This window comes from Mauremys reevesii, linkage group 15, assembly GCF_016161935.1.
Source record: "Mauremys reevesii isolate NIE-2019 linkage group 15, ASM1616193v1, whole genome shotgun sequence".
Taxonomy (NCBI): Eukaryota; Metazoa; Chordata; order Testudines; family Geoemydidae; genus Mauremys; species Mauremys reevesii.
The window spans coordinates 7,963,121-7,980,334 of record NC_052637.1 but is presented as its reverse complement, the minus strand read 5'-3'; positions in this window follow the sequence as shown (position 1 = coordinate 7,980,334).

The following is a 17,214-nucleotide window of genomic DNA, read 5'->3' as shown; positions in this document are numbered from 1 at the left end:
GTGGGCTATGGGAGGGAGTTTGGGTGCAGGAGGGGGCTCTGGGCTGGAGCAGGAGGTTGGGGTATGGGGGGTGAGAACTCTGGCTGGGGGTGTGGGCTCTGGGGTGGGACTGTGGATGAGGTGTTGGGGTGCAGGAGGGGGCTGTGGCAGAATTAGGGTGTGTGCGGGCTCCAGGAGGGAGTTTGGGTGCAGAAGGGGACTCCGAGCTGGAGCAGGGGCTTTGGTTATGGGAGAGGGTGGCACTTTCCATGGCTCCCGGGAAGCAGCCTCCTAGTCCCTGCAGCCCCTAGACTTGAGGCCAGGTCTATACTACAAAATTCTTCCAGCATAGGTATGTCACTCAGGTGCGTGGTGAGATATGACTTGTGACTGACGTAGCTGTACCAGCAGGAGACTCTAATGTAGATGCATGTATACTGGCAAAATTGTGCTTTTGCTGGTATAGCTTATTTTGTTTTTGTGTGTCCATGTGTTGGAAGACAGGGGTGAGGAAGGGGAAATAAACTGTACTGGCAAAAGTTTTGCTGGTATAAGCTGTGTCCACACTAGGAACTCTCTGCCAGCAAAGTATACTGGTATATGTACACTGGCAAATTGCTCCTAGTGTAGACGTGGCCTGAGACATATTCCTTGTCTCAGGGAAGTTACGGAGTGAGGCTCTCACCCCAAGCACTGTATGCCACTCATCTGTGGGCATGTCTATACTGCAGTTGGAGAGTGTGATTGCAGAATGTGTCAATAAACAGCTTTAATCTAGCTAGTTCACATACTGATAACAATGAAGCCTTGGCAACATGGGCCTCAGTACGGGCTGTATGAGCCCGCCTGGGACCCTGTAATTATTTGGGTGGCTGGCCCTCACTGAAGTGTATGCTGCCGCAGCTTCACTGCTATTGGTATACAAGGTAGGTAGATTAATGCTACCATGGTGTGTCTACGTGCGCTAGAATCCTATACCCCAGTGGCAGTGAAGGGATGCCCTATGATTGGCACCTACAGGCAGCGTCTGCACAAGCCAATCTACTGCCATAGGCAAAACTTCAGTGTGCTGTCCCCCTCCTACGCCCTTAGATGTTCATGGCAGGGACCTGTGTGCTCCCCATCTGCCTCTGGCAACCCCTCCTCCAGCCTCCTTCAGCCCACAAAAGCCAGTTCCCCTTCTGCCACCCCCAGCCCTCCCCAGTTCTGCTCGATAATGATCCAAAGCAGTGCAGACCAATGCATGTTCATTTTCATCATCTGAGTCAGACGCCACCTGCAGAAGGTGATTTTCTTTTTTGGTGGTTCAGGTTCTGTAGTTTCAGCTTAACACCTGGAACAGCAAGGGCATTTAGCATAGAGCAGGGGTGGGCAAACTTTTTGGCCCGAGGGCCACATCAGGGTTCCAAAACAGTACGGAGGGCTGGGTAGGCGAGGCTGTGCCTCGCCAAACAGCCTTGCCCCCACCTCCTATCCAACCCCTCCCACTTCCCACCCTGACTGCCCCCTCAGAACCTCCGACCCATGCAACCCCCCCCTGCTCCTTGTCCCCTGACTGCCTCCTCCTGGGACCCCCCACCCCTAACCACCCCCCAGGATCCTACCCCCTATCCAACGCCCCCCTGCTCCCTGTCCCTTGACTGCCCCAACCCCTATCCACACCCCGGCCCCCTGACAGGCCCCCTGGGACTCCCACGCCTATCCAACTGTCCCCCATCCCCTGACAACCCCTCTCAGAACCTCCACCCCATCCAACCGCCCAGGGCTGGCTCCAGCGTTTTTGCCACTCCAAGCGGTGAAAAAAAAACAACAAAAAACTGCGATCAGTGCCACTTCAGCGGCGGCAATTCAGCAGCGGGTCCTTCCCTCCGAGAGGGACAGAGGGACCCGCCTCCGAATTGCTGCTGAAGAGCTGGACGTGCCGCCCCTTTCCGTTGGCTGCCCCAAGCACCTCCTTGCTGTGCTGGTGCTTGGAGCCGGCTCCATAACCGCTCCCTGCTCCCTGTCCCCTGACTTCTCCCCCCACTCCCTGCCCCCTTACCATGCCGCTCAGAGCAGCAGGACTGGCGGCCGCGCTGCCTGGCCAGAGCCAGCCCTGCCGCTGGCAGGACTCGGAGCTCACAGCTCCGCTGCCCAGAGCACTGGCCGCGCAGCGAGCTGAGGCTGCAGGGAATGGGGAGAGCAGGGGAGGGGCCGGGGGTTCAAGGGCCGGGCAGGACAGTCCCACAGGCTGGATGTGGCCCCTGGGCTGTAGTTTACCAACCTCAAGCATAGAGCAAGGCCCTTCGGTGCTACCACAGCACAAATAAATCAATAAATAATCCCTCAGGTTCCCCCTGCCGTTAACCTGTGAGCACCTGACTGCTTAGACTGGGACCTCGTTATTTATTTTCAGAGAGCCTAACTTCAGCAGCCAGCAGCTCTCACTCTGGACCATTTCAGGGCAGAAGCATCTGGGCTTCAACTGGTCGGGAAAATGTAGCCATTAACAGTGGCTTCATACACTTGCTCATGTCTCCTCCTGCTGGCCAGTTGCAATGATTGTAACAGCCTGCTACTAGCTGACACGGATTGGAACTATTCCTCCAGCATCAGTCAAAGAGGTTTTTGCTTTTGGTGCTGAAGGTCCCATGTTTGCAACTTACGACTGTGGAGACAGTTCATGACAGCTGTATCTGCAGCCTCTGCCCATGCCCCATAATCTTCATGGGCTTGGAAACATTGTTCGGGATTTGTAAAGGAGCTAAGGAAGTTAGGTGCCCAACTGGCCTTGACCTTCAACCATCCCACACTGGAATCCTGCAGGTCCATCACCGCCGGCCCACAGGGAAAGTGTCTTTGTAGGGCACAACCATAAATACAGTGGTTCCTAAGCTGAGATAGAGAGAGGGGTTGGTGTTCTGTTCTCCTTGATCTCAACCTCCTCTAGATCAATCAATAACAAATGACAGAAGTAAAAAACCCCAAACAAATCATGTGTCAAGAGAGTTCTGATGCTCTGATCTTTCTGTGAGAGAAAAGATACGAGGCCTTCTAAAGATGTGTTAATGCAATAATTTCCCAAATTCTAAAAGATAGAAACATTAGGCTGTTTTCTGCTCAAACAAGAAACACCTTACAAAATTAGGTGAAAGTCTTCTCAAAGGTGGAGCTCATGCACATTTAACCATGAAGGCAACTGCATCAAACTAAACCTGTGGAAAGGGGTATAAACTGTCTCTGACCAATTTCAGCTCTTGGATTTCACGTATTTGATATGAACGCTGTAACCTTGGCATTACACACAGAAGTGCCATCTCCACTCGCACCTACCATCCCTTCAGATGCCATCACTAGATGACAAGAGGACATTCGTCCTACCCCCAATGCCCCCCTCCGCCCACACACACCATCCCCATTCTCCAACTCAAGAGGGGAGGATGTGCAAAGAGTGAGCAGACAGGCAGGCCAGGTCAGCACGGGAATTCTAGAGCACTTAGGGAAAGGCTGTTAAACTTGTATCAACCTTGATGATTTCTGCTGTTCATAATCGTAACAATGCTTTAATGCTCTGATGAAAGTCAGAGGGAAATCAACAGACATATTTAGCCCTGGTCTATTCTAAAAACTTAGATCGATCAGGGGTGTGAAAGATCCAGACCCCTGACAGACATAGTTAAGCCAACCTAACTCCCAGTGTGGACAGCATTAGGAAAAATTCTTCCATCAACCTAGCAACCACCTCTTGGGGACATGGATTACCGACGTTGAAGGGAGAAGCCCTTACGTCAGCGTAGGTAGTGTCCACAGCTGCGCCGCTGAAGAGTTTCAAGCACAGACAAGCCCTGAGACAGGGAGAGACTGATGAAGAGAGATCGGGAATTTCAAGTAAACCAGATTAAATTTAAAAGAAATCAAGTTCTGGACTCCAGTCCTACTTTCCTCCAAGGAGTTCAATACACATCATTAGGTTATGCATCAGACACCCTAGAGAGTCTAATTATTATTATCACCCCCACTTTAAAGGAAGGGAAAACTAGAGTAGAGAGAGATTATGTGTCCAATCAGTGTCTGGAATTGGACCTAGACGTCCTGACTCCATCTGCTGGATTCGTTTAGTTTCCCTCTCTTATTTAATAATAGTTGATTACGCTCTTGTCTATTTATGCATATGCAGGACCACGCCCAGTTTGGGGCTGTGAGACTGGAGGACGTGACCGTGCTCCTTTGATTCTAATCTCGCATTTCTTCCAATTGTCCTGCAGGGTGCTCAATTACCGCTGAGCCCCATGCCCCGCCCCCACTCCACTCCTTCCCCCAAACCCTGCCCTGCCTCTTCCCGCCCCCTCACCCAAGCACACCCCATCGCCGCTCCTCCCCCTCCCTCCCAGCACCTCCTGCTTGCCGTGGAACAGCTGATTGCAGTGGGTGGGAGGTACTGGGAGGGAGAGGGGAGGAGTTGATTGTCAGAGCCGAGGTGCTGGGGGAAAAAGGGGGAGTTTGGCTGCCAGTGGGTGCTAAGCACCCACTAATTTTTTTTCAGCACCTATGAATCTAAGTACCTTTGTGGATCTGGATCACAGATCCCTTCTCAGTTTGACCTCCTAGATCCCTCCTTAGTACCTTTGAATTTCTGAAGAGTCTTCTTTAGAATGGTATATTTCTTCATGAAAATATGAATTCCCTTTTCCAGCCCAGAAGAAATCTCCACTGGCTGCTGGGACTCCTACCTAGAAAGAAGAAAATTATAGTCATTTTAATGTACTGCTAACGGTTTGTATTGTCATCCACTTTTATGTGAATTTCATTCTTGCGAAAGGTGTCAGAGTACATGCCCAGGAGAATGAATGGCCTCTTTGAACGGGGAAAGGAAAGGCATCTCTGTGGACAAGATGGGACTTCTGCCTCCATGCCCTGTTCACTCTTTGGTCTCTATACCTTGGATGTCAATGAGCAAGGCAAGAAGAACCAATGGACCTCCAGGCCTTTGGTATGGCAGCACTTGTCCTCTTGTCCAACTGGACTCAGATGGCTCCCTTCCAGCTCATTTCACACAGGTTACCAGAGACTCACTGGGTTGGAAGTAGCCTTGGAAGGATTAGATTTTGAACGGGACATGTCCATTTCACCGTACACACAAAAACTGATAGAAAAATATTTCCTTCAATAACAGTCAAAATGTACAGATGGGCAAAGTAAGAAAACGCTGTGTGAGAACTTCGAGTTTGATTTAAGGAAATTTAATCTGTATATTTTGACACGTGAGGTCAACAATGAGTGTGTTAATGGTTATATGGCTTTAGCTTTTCGAATCTCAGCATCGACGGTCATGAAATAACTATTTTGTGACCCACCCCTTTTGTCTGACCCTCCCCCATAATTTTCCACAACTGAAAATTTAAAATCGATAAAAATTTTAAAATAGGCTTAAAAATAAACATAGAGATTATTCATCAAAATTATATAAAAATAAGAAAATATCAAATTCGGACAAGCCTAGTTGTAAGCTATGTAGGGACCCATAGAGCGGTCATTACCATAGTGTATGAGCACTTCACTGTCTTTAATACATTTATCTACATAAGACATCTGTGAGCTAAAGGAAATATTATTATGCCCATTTTACAGATGAGGAATGGAGGCCCAGTGCCCAAAGACACACAGGGCGGCTGTAGCAATGTGATGACATTTGATCGCAAGGTGGCACTGGTGATTTAGAAATGAAGGGCCTATACTCCATCCCCAAAATCCTGAGGCAGCCAGTTCTCCAGGGATAAAACTTAATTAGTGAAAATCCCATTAGGTGTCTAAATACCGTTACAAATCTGGCCCTAAGTGACTTGCCACAGGACACATAGGATGAGAGCCAGAAATCAGAGAATTAAGAGCCAGCATGGGTGGAGGGTGAAGCTTTCCCTTGGGAAAGCTAGGCTCCTGCCCCCACCTCTTCTGGCCGAGATCACACCCCCACTCGCTGTTCTCAGCCTTCCCCTCCCCCACACTGTGCCCTGGCTGGGAGGGAGTGGGGGAGCCGAGAGATTGGCCCCAGCCAGGACCACAGCAGAGCTTTGGGCCCTGGCTGGAGCTCCAAACCTGGAGCCCCTCCCCCATTCTGCACCTTCCACCCACGGGCCCCACTCATGGCTCCACCCCATCCCATGCCTTTCCCTGCAGCCCCACCCCCATTCCACCCACTGCCCATCGCCGTTCCCCCCTTCCCCCATGACCCTGCCCCATTCCACCACTTCCCCTGAGCCCCCAACTCCCGTTCGCTCCTTCCACTTCCCCCTCCCACTGCAACCCCGAGACCAGAAAAGCTCTATGCCCCTGGTAGGGGGAGATTTTTCCAGGGACCCCAAATATGGTACTTCCTGTCCTAACCCGGCGACATGAGGTTTGGGGAGGCTTAGCCAGGGATGAAATCCAGATCTCCTGAACCTCAGTCCAGCTCTTTAACCAGAAACTCACCATTCCTAAAGCGCTCTGTAGTGTTGCCAGATTATTCCATTTTACGAAGTCGTGAGAATTTGCTCAGGCCCCCAGCCTGCTATAAGCTTTGGTTTGAACCTCTGCCTTGGAATGAAAAATCCCTACTTAATCATATACCAGGCAATAGTCCTCATAATGTCAGCAAGGGTTTTATGGCCCTGCTCTTTGTATTATTCTTGCCATGAAGGTTAAAGCACAGCCAATTAGAAAATGTCATTACTGTCAGATTTTATCTCACTATAATAACCAGCCCAATGATTATGACTTAAGAATGAAGCCAATGGGACTGCTCACTGCAGTGACTGCATTTGGACTCAAGATGGCCTATTTGATCAGCCTGTGTGTTCAGAATAGCTGTATTAGAATTGATCATGGTATTGGTGGGTGCTGGTCTTGGGTAGTTTTTCAGGTTTGGACAATCTGGCTTTATGTGACCAGAGACCCCACAGAGATGGCATATAACCAGCTTTCCTTTAGGGTAAGAGGTTTTGAACTCTGGGCTCCCTTAGTTTTTTTTTTTTTTTTAAACAAAGTTGGGGTTAGGTTTACCCTTAAACTCTTCATCTCTTTTAACTGTGGTGCAGAGTGATTGTTTTTCCCTCTGGATTTATGCCTTTCATGATTCCGTTTTTATACATATTCACCTGCAGTTTCTGCAGCTTGTTAAACTGAAACAGGTTTCTTATCGCATATCGTAGCCCTGATCTCATCTGGAACTAATCTTAATAACTGGCCAAGTGTAATTAACTGTAACAGTTTGTCAAAGTCACCATAAGATTTTCCCCCAGTAACCCACTTCTTAACAAAACCCAGTAGTTTATGAGCACACTCCAGATAAGAAACATCATTAGACATCTTACAATTAAACCTTAATTGCTTTAACACAGTGTTCTTATACTTTACATAATTCAAAGCTTCATCTACCTTCATCTCACCGAATACCTCTCTAGCTTTTCCAGTCAATCTGGTTAGTAGGGGAGGCATCCACTGCACATCTGGAATCTGGTGAATATTACACAGTCGTGCAAAGGTAGACAGAAATTCTTCCACATCTTCAGTATCTTTATAAATGATATAGTCTCTCCCAGTTTTCGCTATCGAGATGAGATGGATTTCCACAGGGCCGCCCGGGAGTGGGGGGGGAGGGCAAGTGGGGCAATTTGCTCCAGGCCCCGCAGGGGTCCCGCGAGCCCTGGCCTGGTGGCGGTCTGGGTCTTCAGCGGCATTTTGGTGGCGGGGGGCCCTTCAGTGCTGCCGAAGACCCAGACCGCCGCCGGGTGAGTACAAGTGCCGCAGCTCCCCCGCTTTGCCCCAGGCCCCCTGGCTGAATCCTCTGGGAGGCCCTGGATTTCCCGGCTGTGATAGATTCTTTTGCTCCTCTATCACTTAGAGTTGGGCTGTAGCAGCTTCTTTCTATCTCGGGTGAGCTTCTTTTTCAGTCCCTAGCTGTTCCAGTTGCCTGTGATAAGCCTTTTCCTCAGTATACAGCTGCTCCATACATCTCTTATGCTCTTCTTTCTTCATTTCAGTAATGGCTTTCTTTTTCAATCGAAGATCTGCCATTCTTTCTTCATGACCAAGCTGCTGCTTGTCTACTAGTGTTTGCATTCTGATTGCTTGTGCTGTAGCTGCATCTGGGGCAGGGAAAGGCAGAGACCCTGCTTTCTGGTCACTGTCCATAAGCAAATTTATCAGTTCTTAATCTGAGATGCGCTTCTTAAAGGATAGTCCCTTTGTGAGCATAAATCTTCAAGGGCTTTTCTGTCAAGACCCTCCTATGTTCTTGGCTCATTCATTGTAACTAATATTTAACCCTTAAAACTCTCAATATCAAAATTTAGACTTTGAATAGTGTGGGGTTCTGATCCAAAACCCAATTGACTTGTGGTAATGTGTATCCTGTAGCCAACTATGTCAAAAGTGACCATGTGCCTGGTATGGGCCATACTGAGAATGTCTGCCCTGAATATGGCAATCCTCAAAGCTGGTGGTTAATTCACCAAGCCAGTAACAAAAGAGCTTCTGCAGTACCAGACTGGTTAACCAGAAGCCAAACAGTCCCCTTCAGGCATGCCAGCCCTTTGCTCCTATCTAGACAAACAGGTCTAATATAGTGAGGGGTTACTGAAAACCTAACTCACCATAATCCTATAGGATCAGCCACCTACCCTCAGGTCAATAGATAGCTCAGATCTGACCCAAATATCACACTGTCAGCCAATCCTTAGTAAATTAACTGATGCATTTCTACTCCTGGCAGAATTCTGTGCCACTGTGCATAATTCCCCCCCAACATACATTCTGCCCAAGAACTGGTGCATATTGATATTCATGCTGCTGGCTGTTCTGGCACCACAGCTGCCTCTGGTGGGTGAAAGGAGGAACTGCAGCACTTGTCAGGCAGAAGGCATTTTCTGTGGAAGAAAATAATTCTGCAGCCGGACAAGAATTCTGCATGTGCGCAGTAGTGCAGAATTCCCCCAGGAGTAATATTGCAATGCTGAAGCTCACTGCATTTAAATTTTAGCTGCCTAGAAAATCACTGGAATGACTCTGTGAGCCACAAAGCCTGAGTTATGAGGAGATGTATCTTAGAATGGTTTCCACAAAAGCCAGCACACTAGATAGGAAGCTGCCTAAACTAACCAACCAGAGATGCCGACCAGAGGGGTATTGTATAGGGAGTATAGGGACCTAACTGAGCTTTGTGGATTGCAGGACTGTCCAGTGCCCATTGTTTCTTGATAAATTTTGTTCCTGATGTAAAACCCCCAGATTTTGTCTGAGCCCTGATCCAAAAGGGGTGCTCAGAGCACTCCTACAGGACTGGGCCCCACAGGCAGGTCAGGCTTTCCACTGCCAACCTTCTGGTTTGAGGATCCCTTTGGAGTTTAGACGTGAGGCAGGTGTCTGGGCACCTAGTGTGAGGCAGCAGTGCCCATGCCCAGAAGCAGAAATTTAGGAACTTTGGGAAATTTTACCATAGAAATGTTGAGTGAGTTTAGCTGCCTGCAGAGTTAGGGGCAGCCAGACAGAGGTTTTCTGGATTTCAGTGGCACCTAATTCTTGGAGTTCGGTGTCTGAACCTGGGCTTTAGTCACCTAAGTCCCACTGTGGATCTGGGTCATCATGGCTCCGTGCTTCAGTTTCCCATCTGTAAAATGGGGATAATGTCACTTACCTTAACTGTAAAGTGCTTGAGATCTACTGATGAAAAGTGGTATGTAAGCACTAGGGGATGAGGAGGAGGATGAAATGGCCCATGATTCTCCACATGTCTGTGACATGCCATTACAGGAAAAGACAGAAGCTTAGAGGCAGGAAATTGTTTCTCATTTTGACTCTCTGGGCTAGGGTATCCAGGACCAAGAGCAATTCCTGCTGGCTCAACTGGGGGAACTGGACAGGAAGACTGTGAAGAAACTGGGTGAAAATGCCACCAACTTTTCCAAGCCAATATCTCATCACAACAAGCTGATCAGTGAGCTGAAGGGGCAGGGCCAGCAGCCAGCGAGTGAATTCCTGCAGGTGAGACAGTGGGGTGAGGAGGAGGGAACCGGTTGTTAATTTTTTGGCAGCTCATCACTGGTTCCGGGCCTAGTGGAGGTGGGTAAACAGTAGATGGGATCTATCTTGGTGTTACTAAGGCTTTTGACACAGTCCCATAGGCAGAGGCGTATTATCACCTAAGCCAACAAGGCCTAGGCGTAAGGTGGCAAATTTGCTCACGCCTCCTCCCCAACTCTGCCCCTTCCCCAAATCCCCGGCCGCGCTTCCCTCCTTCCACCTCCCTCCCAGGCTTGCTGCGTGAAAGGGCTGGGAGGGAGGGAGAAGCGAGTAGCGGCACTTGGAGGAAGCAGAGCAGAGGTGAGCTAGGGCCTGAGGGTGCGGGGAGTAACCTGGGGCGGGAACCGCTCCCCGCCCCAGCTCACCTCCGCTCCACCACCGCCATCCCCCGAGCGCGCCGCAACTCCCCTCCTTCCACCTCCCTCCCAGGCTTGCCAAACAAAAGCGCTCCCTCCGGCCCCGGTGGCTTGGCCCACCTCTGGCCCCAGCCCCAGCCAGGCGCCCCGGCAGGGCGGCATGCCCCGACTCTGGCTCCGGCTCCGGTCCCAGTGGCATGGCTCTGGTCCTGGTGGCACAGCCTGGCTCCGGTCCTGGCGGCGCAGCCCAGTCCTGGCCCAGCTCTGGCCCAGGCCCTGACTCCAGCTGGCTGGGTAGAGTGGCTCCAGCTCGGCCCCAACTCTGGCCGGGCACTCCCAGCCGAGCGGCTTTGGCCCGGCCCAGCCTCCAGTGCAGTAAGGGGGCAGGGAACGGGTGTTGGAAGAGGGCAGGGGAGTTCAGGGGTGGGTGGATGGGGTCAGGGCGGTCAGAGGGCAGGGAACAGAGGGATTGAACGGGGGCAGGGGTCCCGGAGAGCCATCGGGAATGAGAGGAGAGATTGGATGGGGTCGCGGGGGCGAGGGACGGGGGGTGGAGGGGGCCGGGGTCCTGGGGGGCAGGGGGGCCACGAGCCCCTCGTGGGGTGAGGAGGAACCGGTTGTTAATTTTTTGGCAGCTTATCACTGTGTCATACAGGAGGCCTGTGATATGCAGGGGGTCAGATTAGATGCTCTAATGGTCTCTTCTGGCCATAAAGTCTACTCATTTCTGAAAAAGTGAGTGTAGCATTGGGAGCAGTGTCTGATGTTTTACTGTCTAGCTGGCTTGCTTCCTAGAACAAATGCTTCTTGAGTGGGGTGATCCACAGGGAGTAGCTCAAACCTCCAAAGTTCCTGGCCAGGGGCAGGACATTAGCACAGCAAGGGAGGGGTGTGGCAGTGACATCACAAAGGCCTTTTGCAGGACCTCAGACTATTGGCCAAAGGTGGTGGGGAGGTGGTGACCTCACAGAGAAATGCTGACATCAGCCAGGCAGGACATGGGCGAGGGGCCAGGGAAACCTCAGAGACTCCTGTGGCTTTGCTTCAGCAAGTCTCCTTCTCCAGGTCTCTCTTTGAGGACTGAGAGTGTATTCGGGTTCACATACGGGAGTGCAAGGAGGAACCTCTTTAGAGTTTTCTCCTTCCCTTTAGTGATTTTACTAGAAAACAGCAGTCCCTGTTTAGAAGGTAAGAGCCTCCTCGAGGTTTGAAACCTGTTCAGTCTCATCCATCTGGTGACAGTTGAATTCTAGGCATGGAAAACACTAGCTTAAGGAGGCAGAATTTTATTCCGCACCTGGGATTTTGTCCCTTAGAATCACTGGGGACATTAGGGTTTGTCCTTTTTGTTTCACCTTTTCCTCCATCCATCCCCCCCTGCTTTCTCTTCTTCTCTTGCTTCTTTTGTCCTTTCTCCTGTTCCCCTCCCAACACCAGGAGAGAGAGGTAGAAGGGTGTGTGTGTGTGTTGCGGGGGAGTGCTCTGCAGCTCTGACTGTGGGAGGTCCACCCTAAATGTGGGGCTGAAATAGTGCTCAGGAAGTGATCCCCACCAGTGACCTGGGCCATCCTTTGGGCTCTCTGGTGAGAACCCTCAGCCTTCTGTCCTCCGTCTCTACCCTGATTGGTTGAGCAGGGGTTATTGACAGGGAGGAGACTCAGGTCCTTGTTGTTCTCTTTTAAGACCAAGTAAATAAGTCATAACCAGTGATATATTTGACAAATGTTGCTGCTTCTCTGCATTAATGGTCTCTGAGCAGTTCACGATTCTCTCTAACATTCCAGTTCTCTTAAATACTTGCTGAATAATTGCTGTGCACTGTTGCTGGTGTGGAGCTCATCTGAGAGCACTTTATTCAGGTCATTCAATGTATGAAATTCAAGATCTGATGGTTAGTTTGAAAATCAGGGCTCTTGAGTCCTATTCGCAACTCTGCCATTGACTGACTGTGTGACCTAAGACAAGTCAATTCTCCTTTCTCAGCCTTAGCTTCTCCCTCTTTCAAGTAGGGATAATAATGATCCGCTCCTACCTACCTCACAGTGCGTGGAGGATGGGGATCCATTGGAGAGTGTCACTAAGAGTACTGCATAATATGAAGTGTCCTATCACATTTACTCAGAGCAGATTATGACATAATAGCATACATGAAATAGTCTATTTTATTTGTATTTTTTTTATTTTGAAATTAAGAGCAGCAACTGCTTAGCTCAGACTGAAACATTTTATCTATTTTTTGAGAACTAAGTGTCTCCTCTTTGTGTGCAATGAGACAATTTAACACACTGTGACAAACAGGAGAGGCTTTTGTTTTGCAACAAAATATTTTTGCAAAGAACTTTCATCCCACTTGTTATGAGTTCAAGAAACAACGTGGTTTTGTCTGAATGGGATTTTCTGACAGAAATGGTTTCAATGAAATTTCCCCACCATCTCAATTCCTGGGCTCTATCCCTGCCTCGGAGGGTGTTTGTCCGTTAGAACAGGAATCAGGAACAGTGGCTTCTCTTTATGGCTCTGCCACTGCCTTACTGTGTAGGCCCTTGGGTAGGTCACTTCCCTTCTCTGTGCCTCAGACTCCTCCCCATCTGTCCAATGGGAACAGGGACAATTCTCAAACTCTGGGCAGTTGTGAGCCTGAGTGAGAGAAGGGGTGTTAAAGCCCTCTGTGAAGGAGAAAGGGGAGTTTCTCAGTGTTTAGCACCAAGGAATTCTAAAGTTTGCTAAAATGTCTAGTCTGCAGAAACAAGAAATGGTTGAGGCCAAATTTTTAAACCACTGCCTTTTTTAAAGCCCATTCAGGGATGTGAGTCCCTGTCTTGTAGGTACCTGGGGTTCCTTGCCAGCAGGAGAGAAGAGATTCCTACCTCCATTTTTGTGGCCTTAACAAACCAGATACTGTGCCCCAGTTCTCGTCTGAGATCCCTGAAAAAGAACATCTTTCCATCCACGAACAAGACAGGAGCTATCTTTAAAAGGGGAACAAAGAGAACCCTGGGACTTACAGACTAGTTAGCCTCACTTCCATAGCTGGAGAGATACTGAAATACATGATTAAACAATCAGTTTGTCAGCAGCACCTGCAGGATACTTTGGTTCTTAGGACCGGTGAGCATGGATTTGTCAAGAACAAATCATTCCAAACCAATCCTCTTTCCTTCTTTGGCAGGGTTCCGGCAGCCACCATTTACTGAGAAAGGGGCAGAGCACAGACATGCTGCCCCCAGCTCCCTGAGGCCTTGGCTACACTGGAGAGTTGCCGCGCTGGTGGTGGCTTTACAGCGCTGCAACTCACTCACCCGTCCACACTTGCAAGGCACATACAGCGCTGTATCTCCCTGGCTACAGCGCTGGCTGTACTCCACGTCGACGAGAGGAATAAAGACTATAGCACTGCTCAGGCAGCGCTGCTCCGCCAGTGTGGCTACCAAAAGCGCTGTTCTTGGCCTCCATAGGTATCCCAGAATGCCTGTTCAGCCACTCTGCTCATCAGTTCGAACTCTACTGCCCTCGCCTCAGGTGACCAACTGTCAGACCTGCCCTTTAAATGCCCCAGGAATTTTAAAAATCCCCTTCCTGTTTGCTCAGCCAGGTGTGGACTGCAATCAGTGAATCTTTCCAGGTGACCATGTCTCCATGTGGCAAATGACCCCCAGCATGGAGCAATGGCGAGTTGCTGGACTTCATCAGTGTTTGGGGGGAGGAAGCTGTGCAGTCCCAGCTGCGCTCCAGCCGTAGGAATTACGATACCTTTGGGCAGGTATCAAGGGCCATGCTGGAAAGGGGCCATGACCGGGATGCGCTGCAGTGCAGGGTTAAAGTGAAGGAGCTGAGGAGTGCCTACTGCAAAGCCCGTGTGGGAAACCGCCGCTCTGGCGCTGCCCCCACGACGTGCTGTTTTTACAAAGAGCTGGACGCGATACTTGGGGGTGACCCCACCACCACTCCGAGGACCACCATGGACACTTCAGAGCGGGGGGAGGAGGAGGAGGAGGAGGAAAGCGAGAGTGAGGGTACTGGGGTGGAGGGAGACACCCTGGAGTCCCAGGAGGCATGCAGCCAGGAGCTCTTCTCAAGCCAGGAGGAAGGTAGCCAGTCGCAGCAGCCGGTACTTGGTGGAGGACAAATAGAGGAGAGGGTTCCCGGTAAGCGGCTTTTATTTTCAGGATGGAAATTTTTTGGGAGAGGAGGGAGGGTTAGGTCTGCATGCATGCATGCCTAGATTTGGAATAGCCCATTGATGTGGTCTATCACATCGCGGTAATCGGCCTCGGTAATCTCTTCAAAAGTTTCAGCCAGAGCGTGGGCAATGCGCTTGCGCAAGTTTATTGGGAGTGCCACCGTGGTCCTTGTCCCAGTCAGGCTAACGCATCTGTGCCACTGTGCCGCGAGGGGTGGAGGGGACCATTGCTGCACACAGGCAAGCTGCATAGGGGCCAGGGCGGAATCCGCATTGCTGTAGAAGACCCTCCCATGCTTCCCAGGTGACCCACAGCAGCGAGATATCTTCCAGGATCAACTCCTGTGGAAAATGTTGGGATAGTGTTCAGTGTAGGTGCCTCCTGTCATAGGTCTCACCCCCACTTGGAGCTGTTGGGTTCCAATGTGGGGACCTGCCTGGTTTCCCTCTAAACTAAAATTCTAGTTTAGATCTAGTAAGCTGCCACCACTCAATCAGGAAATGTGGATTGAGACACAGTCCTTCCCCAAAATCCTAGGGGATTCCAAGAGCCCCAAATCCATGGAGTTCTTACACCCAGGAGAAATAAACCATTCCCCCTGCTTCCTCCCCCCTCCCTTTTTCTAGGAGAGACACCGGAATCTAACTACAGAGGGATACCTCCCCCTTCTCTTTCCCTGAGAATCCACCCAAGGAAAGACCAAACAAGTTCTTAATAGAAAAGAATTTATTAAAGAATAAAAAGAAAGTAACTTTTCTCTGTAATCCAAGATAGAACAATACAGGGTCTAAATTTATCAATCTCTGGAGAGAATCCCCCCTCCCCCTTTCTTTCTCAGTGAAAGCAAAGTAACAGCAAACAGGAATAAAGAATTTCCTTTAGCAAACACACAATTGCAAACATAGAAATCAAATTATAAGACTAATTTGCCTTTCTAATTAATACTCACTATTAAATAGTAGAAACTACTCCAGGAGAACTTGGAGACATGACTGACCTCTCTTAGATCCAAGAGAGCTCTAACAAAGAACACAGACAAAGGCTTCCCTCCACAGAGATTTGAAAAAATCTTGTCTCTGATTGGTCCTCTGGTCAGGTGGTCATCAGGTACTGCATGTTAACCCTTTACAGGTAAAAGAGACCTTAACCCTGATCTGTTTATTTATGACACCTCCTGCAGCTGTTTGCTTTCCCCAATGCACGAAACCCCAGTACCCCTGAACCAATCATTCCCCCTTCCCAGGTGACCCGCAGCAGAGAGATATCTTCCAGGATAAACTCCTGTGGAAAATGTTGGGATAGTGTCCAGTGTAGGTGCCCCCTGCAGCTGTTTGCTTTCCCCAATGCACAGAAGCCCCGAGGACAGTACAGCCCTGAAACAATCAGTCCTCCTTACTCACCATTTCAGGGCTCCCGTGGGTTATGTGCGCTCTCTTTGGGATGGGAAAATTATGCTATTGTGAAGACTGTTACCCTCCTTAACTGCGGGGGAATAACTCTGGTATAAACAATGCTGCCTCTGTTAAGTGTTGCATTTTTGCCTTTACAGATGCAACCTTGAGATCTCGACTGCCCGTGTTATCAACGGCTGAGAGACTACAAAACCTCTGGAAGAAGCCGTGAAAAAGCAAAGAAGACATGCTGCAAGCAGTTATGCAGCACTCTGTCACAGAGAATCAAAAAGTGCAGGACTGGAGGGAAAGGGAAAGCGGGATCCGCCAGAGACATGCAGCGGACAGGAAGAAAAGCACAAAGCAGCTGATAAGCATCCTGGAGCGCCAAGCGGACTCTATCCAGGCGCTTGTAGCCATGCAGGCGGAGCACTACCGTGCCCGCCCCACCCTGTTGCCCTTGTCCCAGAGCTCTTTCCCTTGTGCCCCCATGTCAGCTCAAAACCTCCCACCCCAGCATCCAGGTTCTTACCACCACCACCACCAGCTGCCTCCAACACCTGTACGTTCACCAAGCAGCCCTGAGAACTACAACCCTTACCCTCTGCACTCAACCCCCATCACTATGCAGTATAGCCATCCTGAAGTGCAGCAGTCATTGCACAGCACTCCAGACAGGACATATGCAAACCTGTGACTGTACAGTTTCCCCCCGCCCCGCCCTTTTAGGTTCCCAAAAAGTTGTGTGTCTGTCAATAAAGTAATTTTCTTTTCAATAAATGAATTCTTGGCTTTGAAAAAAGTCTTTATTATTGCAGAAAGTCAAAGATACCTTAGCCCAGGAAAGAAACAGGCACTGCAAATCAGCTTAGGAAACACAGATTCCTATTAACATTGTAACCACTGCACTTCACTCCCGTGCAAGGCACCAAACATTACTGTTGGTTTTCAGCCTCGACTTCCTCCCTCAAGGCATCCCTAATCCTTGCAGACCTGTGCTGGGCCTCTCTAGTAGCCCTGCTCTCTGGCTGTGCAAATTCAGCCTCCAGGTGTTGAACCTCGGAGGTCCATGCCTGACTGAATCTTTCACCCTTCCCTTCACAAATATTACGGAGAGTACAGCACGTGGATAGAACCATGGGGATGCTGCTTTCCCCCAAGTCCAGCTTCCCATACAGAGATCGCCAGCGCCCCTTTAAACGGCCAAAAGCACACTCCACAGTCATTCGGCACCAGCTCAGCCTGTAGTTGAACCGGTCCTTGCTGCTGTCA